Here is a 19,394-nt window from a genome sequence, read left to right as displayed (position 1 = left end):
ATGCACGTGCCTCCCAGCAGGTAAATCTGTGGGGGAAAGGGCTGGGGGAAGGGGAAAGGGCCATGGGGAGGGGAGCAGATCGAGGACCCTGCAGTGAGGGAGGGACTGGGGCACAGGCAGGAGCAGGAGCTGGGGTGAGTGGGGCCCCAGCCTGGCCAGGTAGTAAGACAGGCGGAGGCCTGGGGGTGCCCCACCGGGCCTCCATTTGTCCTAACACCTGGGCAGCTGGGACCCCGCTCACCCCCAACCCCTACTCCTGCCATGCTCCCTCCCTCATCATGGGGGCCTCGATCTGCCCTCCCATGCCAGTGAGGGAGGAAGTGGGGCTGGGGATCGAGACTCCTACAGTGCAGGAGGGAGTGGGGCACAGGCGAATCATTCACCCCTGCCCTACTCCCTCCTGCACTGTCAGGATTGTCCCATGACCCAGCCCAGCTGGGGTCCCATTCACCATGAATGGGGCCCCAGCTGGGCTGGGTTGTGGGACAAACAGAGCCTGACGGCTCATCCACTGCCACCACCCTACTTGGCCGTGCACCACGCCACTTTGCCATGGCTGGAGGCTGCTCCGCAGGCTACTGATGGGCAGCACACCAGGTCAGTTGCACACTGCGGCGGGTGGGCACAAAACACATTCCCCCCATGCCATTCAGACCCTCACAGCTCTGCTGTAAAGGGGTTGTGGTCAATCAGGACAGTGAGCTGGGGTGGGAGGCGGGGAGGCACCACGGTGTGCTGTGGGGCCAGTGGTGCCCAGCACATCCCTCCTCCTCCCCCTCCTCCAGGTAAGAGGTGAAGTGTGGGAACACTGTGGGGGAGATGCCACTGCCATGCCTGGAGGTGCACTCCATCCCCACCTGCCAGTCTGCCTGTGTGTACCCCCTATGACCTTTCTAAATACCCCTGGGGGTACTTGTACCCCTGGTTGACAACCCCTGCTGTAGAATTCTGAACAGTGAAAAAAGCTACCCTAGGTGAGAGTTGTAATATTGAAGGTAAAGTACAACAGGAGGAACATTAAAGGTTATAAGACCAAATTCTGGTCTTATATCTGATTTACCTGAACATATAGAACTTCACTGTAGTCATCAGAGTGATACCAATGTAAAGCTATAGCAGAATAATACCTGACTTCGCAACCCTAACTCATCACCCGAGTTCTGTCTGGACTGTGGGCTTTGTTTCATGGTAATTTTGAGCAGCTCCTGGAGCTCTTAACAACTGGATTGTCTGAACATTAACACCTGAAACTAGTTTTATGCCCTCATTGGGTGGCTCAAAGTTAATCCACCCCAGGGCAGGATTATCTCTGCTTTCTGTTACCCAGGTCATGTTACACTAAGGGGTAGCCACTGTAGGCTACCTCTTAGTGTAACCACACCACCCACCCACTTTCCCTGCTGGCCCAGATCAGGCCCAGTGCCCCACACTCCCCACAGTCTCCTCAGCATCCCAGATTCCCACTCACTTCCCCCACTCCCTTCCTCTGCTTACTTGTGGCCACCTGCACTGTCTGTCCTCAGGTAGCAGGCAAAGAAGAATTAACGTGCCTGTGCTGCTACTGCCACTGCTATTGCTGTCTGAGTGGGCTCAGCCCAAAGAAGAGCAGCAGTCCAAAAGCAGTGCCCCTGGGGCTGGGAAGGCAGGTTAACCCTTCCCTACCTGCTTCCCTGGGACAGACAGTGTGGGCAGCCCACAAGTAAATGGAGCGGGGGTGGGGGGGACAGGGGGAAGCCCTGGGTGGGAGGAAGGGGAGCCCAGGGTGCAGAGGGGAAAACCAGAAAGGGAGAGGGGGGGATTTTTACCTTTCAGTCTTCAAGGCCCCTGCTGGCCTGAAGTGTGACTGCTCCAAATGTGAGCTGACGTTAACACCATCAACATTTGTGCAGTTCACAGTGTATGGTGTAACAAGGCCCTTGACTTCAAAGTCAGAAAGTGTCCCTTTTCTTTGTGTCCTTACATAGAAATAGCAGTCAAATTTGTGACCCACAAGCATTATAAATAAGAATTTTAAAAGAAGGAATAGGAATGCAGTAATATCCTCAAAGATAGAGAAAACTACAAACTTACCTGATTGGTCATCTTCACTGAGCTAAGAAATTTTTTTGCACGTATCTAGTTGGTGTAATAAAAGTGATCACTCTTTTTATTTTATTTTAAATGATTTTCTGTGGAAGTGAAGTAGGGTTCCTTTTAAAGAGAGGGATCGATTTCAAGGATAGACTCCCAGTATACTACACACACAAATAGCAGTCTTCCAGCCATAACTGCCATTTTTGGCACTTATGCACAGTTCATTGTCCCATGCCCCATGGCTACAGAGCATGTGTAGTAGGTTGTTCTCTGGCAAGACAGGTATATGGCTCTGTACGTGCATGGTTGAGTATCAACCTCAAACTTCTGGGCTAGTAAAACCAGAAGGGTCCTCTAATGCTTTAGCACTAGTAGCTAACAGGCGCTCACCCAGGAAATGGAAGACCCAGAGTCTGGGACCTCTTGACCCAGAGAGGTTTCAAGTTGCATCTCTGGCTTACAAGTACTGTGCTCCAACAACAATGTTGTAGGTTATGTATTACCCAAGCCCTTCTCCAGCCACCTTCTTGCAGCTGAGCCACAGCATTTTATCTTTAAAAATTCACTGTATAGAGAGCAATGGATAAGTTTCTGCCCCACTGGGTGAAAGGCAGCAGGCTAGAACACTAGGTCTGTACTGTGACACTCATGAAGCCACACACACTCTAGTTTGAGCTGTTTGTCTCAACCTCACATATCTCCCTCTCTTGGCCAAGCAAAAAGCCAGCTTCAAAAGGAAGGCAGGAGAGGGGGTGGCTAATGCCTAACCTGCAACCTGGCAGTTAGAGCACTATACTAGGAAGCTAACTAGTTTCAGGTTCAAACAGCCTCTGAGTGAGGGAGGTACCTAGAACCCAGGTCTCTCACTTACAGGGTGAGTGCTCTAACCACTCAGAAATAAGGCTAAAACATAGGAGGACCCTTTCTGCACTTGTTAGTTATGGAGTTTTCCCAGCTACAGTTTTGGGACTTGTGCTCAGGTACGCACATAAGGAGACACAATCCTGTCTGGCCAGAGTGCAGCCTCCTGTTCATTCTCTGTAGTTATGGAGATGCTTATGCACTCACACTGATTGGGGAGTTGGGTCACAAACCATACGTGCCAGAAAAGGCAGTTATGTAGTTGGAAAACTGCCACTTGGGTACATAAAAGTGATGTAGGATTTTGGCCAAAGTGCCCTCTTGATATATCAATCAAGAGAAAAAATTGACTGAAGGATAGATAGAGATATAGTGGTCTTGACCAGGGCTAGGCAAAATAATCCTTATAAAATACTAAACCTTTCAAAATGAAAATGACATATCTGCAGTTTGGATTTCAACTTTAAATGGGAAGGAGAACTGCCTGAATCCCCTGAGAAATGCTATTCTGGTAATCTTCCTTCCTAGTCAGGAACAGCTAAAAAAGAGCAGAAGTTTCACACAGCTTACAATTTCCAAAGGGACACGGTAGTTGAGGAGTTAGGTCTCCAACTATAGATTCCAAGTGTGAGTTTAAGTCTCACCCTAGACTCAGGCCAAAGGCCACCCCAGTCAATCCTGCTGTAAATTGGTACCTGATCATTCAGACAGGAGAAAAGGTGACCAAATTCACTGGTACCTTTACCACTCCCATATGTGCTGCTAGCTACAGAAATTGAAGTGCCTTACCCATGTTAAGTCTGGGTGGGATTTGAACTTTGATCAATGTCTTCCAATGCTTCTGGACCCAAAGTAGACACTTCACAGAAGCTTTGGGAGATATTCAAACTTTGGGATGCTGAATTGAACCAAAGCAAGCTCTAAATTTTGTTTGCCTGCCACAACTTACAAATACACACATCCAATAATGCCAATACAGTAGTTTAGGTAACTTTTCTATTCGTAAGTGAGTAAAATTCATCGAACTTCATAGTCAACACCTTCCTCTCCTTCAAATCTCTCTTAAAGGCTTACTCCCATCATGATGTTACTACTTCATAAAGGGAAGACAAGGCAGGAGTTTAGCTTCGTGTTATCAAAGCCTAAACACTTTAAAAAGATTATACAGTATGAGGTGATATATGGTTTTCTAGAGTATGATGTAAATTCTGATAGGTAAGACGCCATGAATTTTAGACCTGGTCCTATTCCTCTGTGCACACACCTTCCACCATGCTCTTCAAGGTATGCACTTTTTCTAGAATGGCAGGAAAATGTATGTTGTTTGTTAAATGTGTAACTGCAGGATCAGACACTGTCTAGATCCATTCAGATAACTTTCATCAAGCTCAGCACCTTGAAGTTTAAGTAAAACAAGGGAACAGACATTTATAAAAGTGAAACTATAATTATTGGCACAACTGGCTCCAAAGATAAGCAGATTGAAACCCTCTGGGTCAAACTTTGCGGTGGGGTGAGAGAGGGGGAATGGGGTGTGATGAGTGAGACCTAACTGTAGGCGTTTACTACAGGCCACCAAACTAGGGGGAGGAGCTCAATCTGGAGTTCTCTCAAGGGCAGGCAGAGGCCACACGCGCAAGGGACATGGTAGTCATGGGCAACTTCAGTTACCCAGGCAGATTGGAGGAACACTTGGCTAGGTCAGATTGGTCACATAGCTTCTTAACCTGTATTGAAGAGCTCTATCTGACCCAGGAGGTACAAGCACCAACCAGAGGCAGCACCTCCTAGACCTGATCTTGGCCAAAGGAGTTGATCTGGTGAGCGACTTGAATATTAAGGGTGGGCGATAGCGACCATGAGATCATATTCACTGTTCACTACAAGGCAGACAAATCAGCAAGCAAGATTGAAGTCCTGGACTTCAAAAACACAAATTTCAACAGGTTTAAGGTAATAGTAGGGGAGGCCAGGTGGGACCAGGGACTGAAGGCAAATGAAGTGCATGAAGAGTGGTCGTTTCTCAAGGACACAATCCTCAAAGCACAAAAGAAGACCTTTCCTGTGCAGAGGAAAGGTAGCAGAAGGACTGGCAAGCCCACTTGGCTTAATAGGGCTATCATGGTCCTCTTGAAAAAGGAAAAAGAGGCATACACACAATGGAAGCTTGGGATAGTCCTCAAGGAGGACTATACAACAGCAGTCCACACATGTTGGGAGAAGATTAGGAAAGTTAAGGCGGTGACTGAATTTAAGTTAGCAATGGGAAGCAAGGACAATAAGAAGTCCTTCTTTAGGTATGTAGGGAGCAGAAGAAAAACAAATGGAAGCGTGGGGCCCCTGCTTAACACCTCAGGACAGTTGGTAACTGACACTCAGGAAAAAAATGAACTCTTGAATGCCCAGGAAAAAAATGAACTCCTGTATTTCACTGGACCAAGGGCAAAAACATGCTAGATAAGGCTCACAGGAGTCACGATGGGAATGATTGCCTTCCTACTGTTGACACTGAGCTGGTGCATAACCAACTAGAAAAGCTAGACATTTATTAGTCAGAAGGACCGAATGACCTCCACCCAAGCGTACTGAAGGAGCTGGCCAAGGTCATTGCGGGACACCTGGCAAAACTTTCCCAAAGCTCGTGGTGCACTGGGGAGATCCCTGAGGATTGGAAGAGGGCCAATACTGTGCCCATCTTCAACAAGGGGAGAGGGAGGACCCAGGCAACTATAGACCAATCAATCTAACTTCTATCCCAGGGAAAATCTTAGAAAAACTCATCAAGGAGTCTATGTGCTATATGCTTGCAGAGGGCAGGATTCCAAACAACAGCCAGCATGGACTCATCACAGGCAGGTCTTGTTTTACCAATCTCATCTCCTTCTATGGCCAGGTATCTCATCTCCTGGACATGGGAGAGGAGATCAACATTATATACCTAGACTTCCAAAAGGCCTTTGATCTAGTATCCCATGATATCCTCACGGGAAAATTGAAAGATTGTGGGCTTAAGTGCTCAATGGTTAAGTTGGTAGGAAGTTGGCTGCAAGGTAGGACCCAGAGAGTTCTAATGAATGGATCTGTGTCGTCCTGGCAAGACGTGGCCAGTGATATCCCTCAGGGGTCCGTGTTTGGACAGGTGCTGTTCAATGTCTTTATCAATTATTTGGATGTGGGGATGAAGAGTAGGGCTGTGCAAAATTTTGCCAGCAGTTTCGTTTTGACGCTGTTTCAACTTGTTTTGAGCTCCAAACAGCGACATTGAAACAAAACAGAGAGCTTTGAAACAGCCTCAAAATGAAACAAGGCAAGGCAATAAGGCATAAATGATCTAGTTCAACAAGTTACTAAATTCAACATAGGATTCCTGGGTAAAATTCTACACCTTCCATTATTGTCCTGACATTTAGTTTTACAATCTATGAATCCATGTTGCATAAACAGATGTAAAGCTATAGAGGACTGTAAAAACATAGAATAGTGTTTTTAGTTTTCAGTATTTAAACCCTTATGTTTTAGATATTTCCTTCTAGTATTCAAGGCTCAATAAAGGGAAATGAAGCCAAAGGGAAAGGATGTGGAAGGGAAAAAGAGGAGTAATTAAAACAAACTGTTATTTCTTCTCTTATCACACTGAGGTATCACATAACCTTGATCAGTGTGACAATTTTTGTCCTATAGTTAATCTTTGTTATTTAGAACACCACTATTCAAACACTCTGTTAAACATTATTTTTCCCATTGACTTCGTATCTCAGAAGAGCCTTATTGGACAGCTAAACACTTAGCTAATGTTTTACTCCATGTTTTTATTAGACCCTGGCTGGAAAAAACAAAACAAAAACTGTCGGTTTAATCTCTCCTTTCTTTACATAGTAAAAACTCATCTATCCACGTACTTGATGTCTTCATTCTATTTTCCATATAAGAGAAAAAACTCTGCTGCATCCTGTTTTAGACTAGCACAGAGCTGTGGAGGGATTAATTTGAAGGTCTTTGGTATTCACACTGCACTAGGGAAGCTGCAGAGATATGTGCATTTAAATCTAGTATTCAGCTAATGCTCACCGTTCTCATTGCATCAAGCATGGGGGCATGATTTACAAAGACCAGAAGAAGTTGCAGAGTCACTCAATCACAATTGGTATTTAACTTAATGATGCAGAACCAGAGAATTTGCTAACAGATTAGCCAAAGACTGTCTGTGTCAGATGGAAATAAAGTAGCACTTTTCCAATTGATAATTGGGATTTCTTTTGCACCAATAAATGTAGGCATATTGGCTTTTATAACTGCAGAGGTTCAGAGTTTAAAATATATCCTACTGATTTTCTGTTGACAGTTTGCAGCTGCCCAAAAGCACACTGGCTTTTGTGACTCCTATTCTCAGGTTCCCAGACGGTATGCCTCTATCTCAGTGACACCATACCCAGGTCACGGTGTACCTAAACATGCTTTGTCCACCTGCTCCAATTTATATCTTCCAAACCTGGGAATATAATGGTGAAATACCCCCTGGAGCATCAGTATGTGGCCACTCTTCAGTGTTTTTCAGAGCAGTTGCTGAGAATGACTCCAGAGTGGCTTCTTCAGCATTCATGTGGTTTTGGACTGCAGGAATGGGTGGGCATAGCACGTTCAGAAATATCCCAGCCAGGGGATGCTGACGCCCAGGTGTATGCACAACCTCCCTCCTTCTAGACATTAGATAAGAAGCCTAAGGGCCTCCCTCAGAGCTGTGTTTTCCACCCCAGCGGGGCAGCTGTAACATCTGACTCCTTTTGTGAACTAAGGAACTACTGTAATGTTAACTCATTACTATGACAAACAATAGTTGTTTCCTGTGCATTGTGTCAGAGGAAACTCAGCGTTTAAGGTAAAAACAGTTCACAAAGACACAATATTTTTCTCCTTTTCCTTGTAACCTTGAAATTCTAGCAGCACTGAATTATGAAATCACAATATAAAAAGCAGGACAAAGCTTGGCAGGCTCGTGCAGAGATGCCATTGAGGGAGAACATTTCGGATCATAGGTCCCCCTGCTCAAGGCAGGCTCATCCCTGACTAAACCATTCAGCCAAATGTCTGCCAAAACTACTGTGGTTTGGTAGCCAGAGTGATGGGGGAAGCATTAGCCAGGAGCCTGAGGAGCCACAACTTATCTCCTTACAGACTACCAGTTGAACAGTAAATGGGGAAACTTTCTACACGTCTATTTATAACACCTACAAGAGACACTTGCCTTCATGGCCTGACAACCTCTTTGGGTCAAAAAGCAAAATAAATATGGAGGGTTCAACTTAGTTGTTGTGGCCATCTAACCGTGGCATAAAGTCATCATGTATTGTGGAAATTATTGTTAAAAAGAAGCCCAGGCGTGAGATAATAGCATTGTTGCAGTCCAGGGCTGAGTTGCATTGGCAAAGCTGTCATGGGATATTTTTATAACACCTGCTTGGCTCTACTGTGTGCTATGAATCTTTCCCCTCAGCAAGGTTTAAATTTTACCTTGAACTGCCAGCAAAGCTTCATTATAGCACTCTCTAAGAATGGAAATGCTACCAAGAAGGCTTTTAATTAATTAGAATAAAAGCTGTAGGAGGAGAACAAGAGAAAGGACCCTAGATTCAAACCTGCCCCTGTATCTCATGTTGTTAACCTCTTGTGCTACTCTGTGTAAGAACAATATGTGCCCTTACTAAAATACTAATGTGCTGTCCTCGACTTTATTTAACTGCAGTAGAAAGCTGTCAGTAGTTAATAATGAAAGGGTTAATCAATTTGTAAGACTGGGGCTTGGAAGACTGAGACTTGGAACTCTGCCTCTGCATGGCTTTTACCTCTAAGCAGTGCCAATGCAGCAGCTGTTTTACATTTAAGAGCACATAAGTGAGTAGTGACTTTGTTTGCAGAAGATAAACCAGCCAACATCCCACACACACCTGTGAATGTTCCATGATTCTGCTTGTTCCGTGCACTGCAAAAAGCCAGTTCTCGCTCTAAATTTTCCACTAAACAGAAAAATAAGTAAGAATGAAAGCAATTGATTCCATGTCACATTTGCTTATTTAGTTACATATTTACTTTGCTCCTAAATGCATGGATTTTTCTTTCCGAGTAAAATGCACACACAAATATCATGTACATATACAATATGTCCTATATAGTTTGGCTATTTTTATATATGTATAACATTTATAATACACAATTTACATAAATTTATGTGCATTGATAACTCATGTAAAGAGGAAGTTCAGGTTGAGGATGTGTATTAGAAATCTCTTGGTAAAATGATACAAATAAAAGCTTGCTATATTGAAACTCTTGCACTAAGAACCCAAGAAAATCAGCGTTAAGGTTAATTTTTAAAAAAAAATCCAAACTCCCTAAGGCATAGAAATACACAGAAATACACAGCTAAGGCAATACAATAATAAATATGCACTGAAGTGAGCAAGAATAACTTAAAATCTAGACTAGGTACAGACATTACACATAAACTGGTATAAGCAATCGGAAATGGGTCTAAGCCTATAATAGAACAGAAGCTCACCACACACATAGATCAGTTTCAAAATGGCAGAACCCAGTCTAAGATAGATCTGGATGGAAGTAGTATTAGATTTAACTGATTTAGGTTACAGCAGTATATTGAGCTTCTGTTCCCATAGCATATCAACTTAGTTCACTGTCCTCCAGTATCCCAGGTGCCCCTCACAGAGTGGAGTGCTAGTCTTGACTAGTGCTTGTCTGCTCTGAGTTAGCACCAGGCCAGCCGCATCCATGGGCTGTCACAGACGGGCACCAGAATAGTCTATGTCTCCTGCCTGTGAGGATAGGCAGGGGGGTGGGGGAACAGAGCACCCCTGCTGCACAGCCCTATCCCTGAGCCAAAACAATGGGAAGGGAGGGCTCATGCAGTGGGAGGGATCCACTCCCCCCTTCCCTGCCCCAAGTTCCCAGCATGGTGGACAGGCACACAGCTCCAAGCAGTGGCTCCTGGCTGCAGCTGACCAGGGGGGAGGAGGGGCAACAGAGCTCTCCTGCCATGTTGGCCCAGCCCCACAGCCAGCAAGCTCAGGTGGCCTGCACAGCAGTGGATGCTGGTGACAACCAGCCTGGATGCTGCTGACACCTGCAGCCAGGAGCAATGGCTCTGAGCTTGTTGTCTGCCACACTGGAAACTGGGGACAAGGAGTGGGGTGGAGGCGGGAAGGAGCAGAGCCCTCCACCATGTGAACCCAACCCAGAACTCCCCCTGGCCCCAAGCCAACAAGCCCCCTCCCCACCCCCAGTTCCCAGTGCTTCAGGCAACCACATGGCCCCAGCTCCAGCTTCCTCAGACCTGAGCCAACAGCTGGCAGAGGAGCAGGGCTGGAGCTGTGCTGGGCACTCAGGACTGGCTGCCTGCTTGGCTGCTCATCTGGGCTCAGGATTCTCTGGGAGCTGTAAATACCCCCAGCCTGCTGGTTTAAGCCTGTGCAGATCACCTCTGTACCCTGCCTCCCACCCCTCAAGGGCATACGTGAGTTCTGTTCACTCTTAGACTAATCTAGGGCTCTTAGAAAAAGCCACAAAAGTTAATGCAAATCCACCTCACACTTTTTGAATTTCTATACCTAGCCCTAATGGTTAAAATTCAGTTTAATTTACTCAGGGATCACAAGCACTGAACTGTTTTTATCATGGTTGCATGGTGTCACAAAAGATAGAGTCAAGTCTGTCATGATTTATGCCCGACATGATTTATGCCATGATTTATGCTGCCCAGTCCTAAGGAAAGCACAGTGCATCCCCAAGCCTCGCTGTCTGAAGGGAAGAGAATTGTCCACATCAAGCTTCTGAAACCTTGGATTGGAAGTACATGGGTCACTTTTGACCACTGTCCTAGAACAAATGTTGAATGTCATGTACTATAACGTTGTAATGAAGTAGTGAAGTACAGCTCCCAGAAGCCTCCATGGGACTGGAGGTAGGAACTGTAACATGTACTACAATTCCCAGAAGGTTGCAGGGGATGGGAGAAAAAAAAAACAAAACAGCAAGGGAGTGTGGGATGCCATGGCTGAGAGAGGTACATGGCTAGAGACTCAGAATATGAGCTGCAGCAGGGGGGCCTTGGAAGTCTTGGCAGATGGCAATTAAGCATTTTTGGGAACAGAGACTGGTGGGGAGGCCCTCTGGAGTTGTGGGAGGGTATAAGGCTTTTCAAACGTATATCCTGTGGTATTCATGTTCCCTAAATGTTACCTGTTCTTGGGTGATTTCACCAAAGTCTCACTGTTTTTTATCTGTTGCCTGGATTGTTTGTGTATGTACCTTAATGTTAATGTTTATTCATCTCTGCCTGTTCCTTTCTCTCTAATCTGTTTGCTTGTGACCCAAATCCCCAGCATCCCCTAATAAAAATGAGAACTTCCTTTGCTGACTTCCTGTGCCAGGTCCTGGGATGGTGAGGTTTGGTATAGAACCAAGGACATGGCAGAAAAGGTAGATGTCAGAGTGAGGAGTTCATGGGTGCATGACAGTATTTTCTGGGGCAGACCTATCTACCTGGGCTACTGGACAAATTCCTGCCACATCACATTAACATCCTGCCAGGCAAAAAACACTCCTGTGACCTGTCAAAAGATAAAATATCTCATTTAAAAGGTGGGGGGGGAGCAAGGGGGAGCAAGAAGAGAGAATTATGGATTTATGTAGCTGAAAATGGGCTAATAAACCTATGGTATTTTGAGCTAAGATTCTTATGCTGCTTTTTCTAGTATCCTTTTTTTTTCTTTTCTACTTCAAAGTGGTAGTGTCTATATATGCATTAATGCACTTTTCCTAATGAGTGTTATATTTAGTACATCCAATATGAGGTACTAAATAAATGCATATTTGGCTCCGCTATTGTGCAGTAGTGCAAATGCATGTTTTTTAGGTGATGCTTAATGTTCAGTAGCCTATTTTGCTGTGCATTAGCATGTTAGCACAGTTTTTTACATGCTGCTTTAATGTGCAGTAGAATAGGCTACTGCTCAAGAAAGCGTACATGTAGACGCACTCAGTGAGGAGTATTCAATTCTGTTTTCTTCTACCCTGCTTGATCTTGAGAACCTTTTCTGTTTAGTTAGTCTAGGCACTTAGTTTCTGAGATAGGACTATTAGCTAATTCTCTACATGGGAATAATTCCCCAGACTTTGAATAACTCTTTTTACTGATCATACTTTTGGGATTAGGGTTGTGCTGTTCCCATCACTATCTATGGTCATGTCTTTATCTTTAATATATACCATGTTAGTGATAGAGTGAGACATGAAGCACTTAAACTAATGACAAGCACTTATATTAATGACACAAGCAAGTGTCAGCAGCAGCAAAGTAATCATAAGTACTCAAGTGTTTGTAAACCAAGTTAAATGAAGATAAGAGCACACCATAATCCCTAGCAGTATCCAGATCCAATGCCAATGAAGGTGAGAAAATTCCTTTAGTGGTATAACTGCCCCTACCTCATGGCGTGGAGTGGTGCAGGGGAGCTCTGCTACACAGATCTTCTAGGATTTTGGTAGCTTGTTGGAAGTACACCTTGCTGGGAGGCAAGTGCTGTAGGTAAAACAAGCACTTTTGTTTACCATGTTTAATTGCCTCACAGTGTGGAGACTGCAGGAGCCATTTTGCAATAGCACTCCAGTTTAGCTTGTCGGAGAAAACATACCGCATGTGCTTCCTCATGGAGACTTCAATTCAATCATTTGTTTTATCCTTCTCAATCTAAAATAAATTTGTTCTGATTTAAGGTATTTTATCGAGTAAAGGTTTGACAGAAATAGCACTGCTAGCTCTCTTACATTGGTAGTTTGGTGAATAGTTGCTATTACTTTCTTTGCAAAGGAAATTGGGCAGGTGGCAAGTGTAGCTGAGAGCTGCATTTATTTTTAGTGGGGAATAGGACTCTAATACTCAAATGAAAGTTTGCTGCTGCTTCTCACCTGTTATGGTAGTGCTGAAATGAAACAATCTTGTTCTGACATCCTTTTATTTTGGTTTATATATTCAGAGATTGTCATTTGAGCTGTAGAGTATCTCTATATTCATATGTGTGTGTATGTATGTACACACTCATACACATATATGAATATACAGACATGCACACAGAGTGTATATGTACATATACAGATATACGCATACATAGGAAGGGTATGTTTTTGCATGGGTATATATGCGCGCATATGTATATACACTTTATGTTTTGTGTTCCCCAAGCAGGTGAATGCAACTGTTGAATCAGGTATCTATGGTAAATAAGTGCAGTTATAAATGTGATATTTCTTTGGGGTAAATATTCAGCAGTGTTGACATGCAAATCACTCTTCTGGCCAATATTCCTATCACTGAACTCATGTACTAGAATTGGGGATCAGATCATGCAGCTCTCCCTAGCCTGAATCAACCATGTTTTCATCTACCAAGCCCTGGTTCCTTGCCAGATGTGGTCATAGCTCCTTCTTCTGCTTCATCGACTCAATAACAAGAACATTTGTGAAAAGCAAATGGAAAGGACAACATGGACAGACCATTTTTGTTTACAAGTGAAAATGAATATTCATGATTAAGCATGTGTAACATTATCTTAACTCTGTTCAGGGCCTTGTGTAGGTACAGCTAGTTATGTCCTGAGTGCATACTCTTTGTTAATATTACCTTTACACAATACACACTACAGTTACAGCCAGCAACAGAAAGCAAGATAGAGATTCAAGAAAAAATGTAAAAAATAAAGGGAATTAATAAGGTAAAGGACCATATAGGCTGAACACCAGGAAAACCTTGTCAGCAGTGAGATGATGTAGAGAAAGTTAAGTCTCCTGAAGAAAGTGATGAAAGTTTCATTTCTTGGGATAGTTAAAACTAGACTGAAAATAGAGGGTAGGGAACTCTCTTCCAGTGGCATGGGGGATGGAGTGGATGATTTCACAGACTTTTCCAGCTAATCCCTAGGATTTTTAAAGGACTTGTATGCAGAATCTTAGAGAAGGGCAGCAGAGGAGACTCAAGACATGTGCAAGGTTGATGCTCTTGAGCATCTGTACATACCACAGGTTTTAATCCTCATTAAATTAAATAGATTTATAAAATTTAAACTTGTTTATTTTGGAGCATCACATCTATGTTTACACACACTAGGTTTTCAAATGAATTAGCCTTGGAGCATTGTATCTGTGTTTACATGCACCAGGTTTTAAAACAAATTAAGCCAAGTCCCTGGCCAGTGCTGCAGGAGAGTGGGACAGTCCAATGCTGCCCTCCCCGGCCTGGGCCCCCCTCCCCTTTCCTCCCCACCCCATGCCCATGCCCTGCCACACAGCTTTGGAATCAGGGAGCCAGCAAAACACACAACAAACAAACAAAAAAAGCAGAAGCAATTTGAAAGTGAAAGCAGTTTGAAGGGGTGAACTACAAAAAAGTTGCAGTGACAACTGGTGGACAAATTACATGTGGCTCATTACACATCTTTGAGTGACTTTGTGTTTGCACGCAACGAGTCCATGGACATGACACTTTAATTTCCGGTGAGCCAAACTCAACTACATCCAAGGAGTTTTAGATTAATGCACAAGAAAAAAATTTTAAAGCATCAGGAAATCCCACTCATGCAAACAGACACCAAATTGCAGTGCATGAAAAGGCAAAAATCATGGCATGTACATGAGCCCTTTCTGTTAAACCAGCTTAGAATGCTTTATATCATTTCTTTCTGGCAGGTCCCACCAGTGAGGTTAATGACACTTCAGCTGACAAGAATAATAAATGGAAATTTAAAGACTGATTCTTAAGCAATTAGGAATGTATGTCATTTAGAAAATGACATACTGAACTCAATTTTTCTTTGAAGAGCAATTGTACCAAATGTAAAGCTAAATCAAGGTATAACAGTATGGAACATTGTTCACATTAGTAGGCATTACAATTCAAGATATTAATCATTACACTATTAACAGGGACTATTTGCATTAATTAGCATTAATCAATCGATTATTGCAATCAATGAATACTTGACAATTAATTATGGACCGGAAGTATTTTAATCCTGCTTTGGCTGCAAATCTCAGCACAGCTTTAACCATGGAGCTGTAACTAACACATCCACAATATTAGTGTAAAAAAAATAGGGACAAGTGATGAAATGGCAATGTTTAGATAATAAATCACTGGAAAGAGATAATACAGTTTTTTTTAATTCTTGTAATTTGTTGTGATAGTCGGCATTTTCCTGAAATTCCCTGCTCTGGGGATCGTGAAGTCAAATGCCAGTCTCAAATAGATAAATATCTATGTCATATTCAAGAGTTGTACAGCAAAGCTCCAAAACAAGACTCAGATAGATGCCCTAGAGATTTAAATGCCAGAAGATAAATCTAAGGCTCCAATCTTTTTATTTCTTTTTAGACCTTGTGATTTTCTTAGGCCTGACAGTTTTTGAAAGCTTGGGGTTGTCAGCACATAGCTTTGCTAGTTTATTTCTTGAGCCCATTTCAGAATGTCAAGTTAAGGAATACATGTTTTAATTGTGCTAAGTGATTAAGTTAAAAATGTACAGTTATTTCCATTTTGCTATTCAATTTCCTGAAAAGCAGCAGCAGCTTTAGCAGTTCCTTTTTTATCATACTCAAACAACCTGCTAATGCTTTAGCTTCCCATATATATGTTGCCAGTCTCAAGGGGGTTTAATCACAAAATGATTGATACCCCTAGTTAAACAGAACATTAGCTTAATTATGTATGAAACTGTAGCAGAGTTGTTAACTTAGGTACAAATGTTTTCCTTAAAGAGCAACTGAAGTTGCCTTGCTTTGTATCAGAATTGCTTCACTAATCTCTCAACACATTTTTCCTTCACATGAATCTTCTTCTGATGAACATTCATTAGACACATTGCAATTGATCTCTGCCCATTGCTGTTGATGACTGTTTTGACTCTTTGCAGCGTATTGAAGGGATATTCAACAGTGTAACTTGTGGCCAGAAAAGTAAGAGAAATCAGGATGTTTGTGTGGCTGGTTGGCTCAAGTTCAATGCGTTCAAAACTGCTAACATAGCTCAAATGTCCCACGCTCACTCCTGATTGCCTTACATCTCTGGCCAGGAAGTTGCTGTTTCTGAATATAGACATATACTGCAAATGCCTTTTGCAGGTTTCTAAAAAGTCATTTCCATCTGAGGCACTTAGGGTAGAAACAGACATTGCAAAATCAAAGCAGGTCAGCTATGGCAGGATGCATCCCACTACAGCTGATCCACTTTATTGGGCAAAACACATCACCACTTGTTCTTCATCCTGCAGAGTCCTGATGTGGGAAAAGGGGCTACATGTTCTAGTTGCCAGGGGCTGCCCTGCAGCTCCTTTCCAGACCCGCGATGACCTGTGCCTCTCAAGTGAAGCACCAGTAGATGTAGGTCCCACCAAGGAGGCATATAGCAGTGCAGGAGCTGTGGAATTCCCTGTGCCCCCACACTGGGACCTGTGCTGACCCATGCTTCATACTACTTCATGCTTCTGTGCTGGGACTCATGTTAACCCATACCTCCACATGAAGTATGGACCTGCACAGGGCATGGCACAGGTCCCAGCATGGAGGCACAGGGCACCAGGAATTGCCCAGCTCCCATACTGCCATGTGCCACACAAGGGCACATCTCTTTAAGCAGAAAAAGCTTGAGATTCTCAACTTATGGGGAGACACCCCCAGGATCTCCCCAGCATGTCTGCTTAAACAGAAAACTCTTGGCTTTCCCTGCATAAAGACATGCTTCAGGGAGATCCTTGGGGTTTATCTCCATAAATGGGGATCCCTGAACTTTCGCTGCTTACTGAGATGTGCCCCAAGATTCCCCAGGGTTCATCTTTGCAGGAAAACTTAGGGAAGCTAGGTAGGTGTCAAGACTTGGTCCCATATATTTGGCTCTGGGACTCAGGGAACAGCTCAGCCCTCTACCAGGTCACTGCTCATAAAGGAAAGGAAAGTGCCAAGGAAAGGGGCCCTTCTGGGGGAAGGCCTTCTACTTTTATTAGCCTAGGGCTTCAGCTTCTAATTGGATCCTCCTGCCTACCAAAGACTTCCTGTTGTTTAGGGAAGATGTTCAGATAACAAAACATCTATTGTCTTTGGACCGTTTTGCCATTTCCCTGCCTTGTGCTCTTCTTATTCTTGATCTGACCAGCTGTTGCTGACCCTGTTGGGACTTTGACCTCCACCTCTGCCTTGTATCTTGGATTATTGGAACTAGATTCTCATAGGTATCTGACTCAGCTTGCTCTCTGACCTTGCTCTGTCTAATGTTTTGGCCTGGGTCAGATTCTGACCATCTGGCTTTGACCCTGGCTATCCCTTGAACCTTAACAGCTTGTGCAAACTGTCAGCCAGACTGCCTATGCCTCAGTATGTGACAGCAGGTGCTCCCAGGGCTTGATGGGCTGGTCCTACCCAGGGAATTCCCAATGTGTACAGGATTGGGCCCCTCAAGCCTTTGCAGTACCTGTCTAGGGAGGAGGGAGAGCATGGGCAGCTAAAGCTGCCTGCGCTCTTCCACCACCAAGCAAACAAGCATCTGTCACAATAAAATGACACAATCTATTACTACCATAGTTACAGCCACACATTTTTGGTGTTTGTGACAGAACACGGGGCATGGCCATCTGTTTGCCTTTGTGTTTATGCCACCATAAAAAGTTTACAGTAGCACAAAGGTGAGGAAAGGCAATGTCTGTTTCCATAGGACATGGGGCTCTGAGTAACTTAATCCATGGTTGTTTTCTTCAGAGACTCAGTGCTAAAAATTGGAAGCAAGGAATCCAAATATGTAGGAAACTCCTGGTCAAGCTATTTCTCCGGGGAATGTTGTTTCAGCTATATATCACCTAATGATTGCCCTTTCACAAGAGGAAATCCTTGGAGAGCTGGTTGAGGTAGTTTGCTGCTGTTTTGTGGTGTTTGAGTGGTGCAGAATAGCCAGACTAAACCAAAAAAATCAAGTCCTTAGTGTTTTTCTAAGTCTTCCAGGCAACAAAAACTGCGGCAAGGATCAGATTCAATTCTTGACATATGTAGATAACAACTTATATCAATGTCCTTTTGAAAACAAGGGCCAAGTATAGAAGGATCTTATATTAAATCATATGGGGTTTAAATACTGGCGTAACTTTTTCTTTATTGTAGTTGTGTTTAATTAGCAAAAGACTGAGCCATGTAGTGGATGCTGGACCCATTGAATATTACTATAATTACTGGCATATGTTCTGAACCAGTGAGAGTGCTCTGGTGTCCCACCATTCACAGTAGTATAAATGGTCCCTTGGGAAACAGTGATGTCTTAATGGCACTGTTGACATCTCCCAGTACCTATAAAGGAGGGAAAATTTCCTGAAATGCTGTATCCACAGAAATGGTATCCACTGGTACAGAGGGATGTCAGGGTAAACACAACAAACTAGCTTAGTTAAAGGCCTTAGAAAAACTTGTGTTCTGTTGAAATCCGAACCTTTCTGGGCTCAGGTTGACAAAAGTTTTCCTAGACCTTGTGCTTGTTGTCTTTAATGGAAAGCATTCAATAAAAGACTTGCAGGCTGCACTGAAAGAGTTAAACATTTCTCAACTAAATAGAACTAATTTATCTGAAATATCTAATGCTTTTCCACTAACACATGCTTACAGCAAAGCAGACTTATTAGTCAATGTATTCATAAAAATTACGCAGTCTGTACTGCTAGCTTCAAAGTAAAAAGGCTTTTCATTACAACCTTATTTTTCTTCTTTCCTTCTAATTACTATTTGGCTGAAGAAAGTTACAACTCTATTTCTAACATTGCTTGCCTCCAGTTCATCAGCATAAAACCATTATAACAAATAAAAAAAAAAGTTAATCTATCTTCTCACCCCAGATGTCTAGAAAGAAGATTAGAGCATCCACTCCAGTAAATAATCCATGTCCATCCTAACAAATGAGGCTGTACTGCTCTTCCAAAGTTTTTTTGCATCCCAGACTTCAATATTCTCTTTATACTCAATAACAGAATGGCCACCATTGCCGATAGAGTTGTCCTCTCATGCTAGAAATGACTGAGATGCTGGCTTGCAAGTCTTTTATGAATAAAACACAGCTATTTATATCCTGAGTACTGCACAGCAATGATGGGAAGTGAATCATCAAAGATGTTTTGATTGCATGAATAAGATTCAATTTCAAGTTTGTCCTCATGATTCAAATATTCTTCCCTTGAGATGTATACAGGCAGTCCTTTGATACTGAGGCAGCTGTACATATTATGGTTATGATCCTTTTTAGATCCTACAAACTAAGCAAGTAAGAGTCTGAGCAGTACTTATGTAGGGGAGACCTCTACATTTTAAATCTAGTATGCTCATGGTACATGTAATTCAGTACATGGCAGATTTTTCCTTGTAAATCTGTACTA

General features: G+C 43.3%; 1 long non-coding RNA gene across 1 annotated transcript in view; it reads right to left on the bottom strand.

Annotated features, from left to right (window-relative positions):
• Window positions 1-19,014, bottom strand: part of LOC112548182 — a 40,523-nt gene extending 21,509 nt beyond the window's left edge. Inside the window, exons 1-2 of the long non-coding RNA XR_003091988.1 lie at window positions 18,856-19,014; window positions 8,877-8,945 (exon numbers count right to left, since the gene is read on the bottom strand). This is a non-coding gene — a long non-coding RNA (uncharacterized LOC112548182). The remainder of the gene's footprint in view (window positions 1-8,876; window positions 8,946-18,855) is intronic.
• Between the last annotated feature and the right edge of the window lie 380 nt (window positions 19,015-19,394).

This window comes from Alligator sinensis, unplaced genomic scaffold (assembly GCF_000455745.1).
Source record: "Alligator sinensis unplaced genomic scaffold, ASM45574v1 scaffold1096_1, whole genome shotgun sequence".
Taxonomy (NCBI): domain Eukaryota; kingdom Metazoa; phylum Chordata; order Crocodylia; family Alligatoridae; genus Alligator; species Alligator sinensis.
The sequence above is the reverse complement of the archived record's forward strand: the minus strand, read 5'-3'. Positions and strand labels throughout refer to the sequence as shown.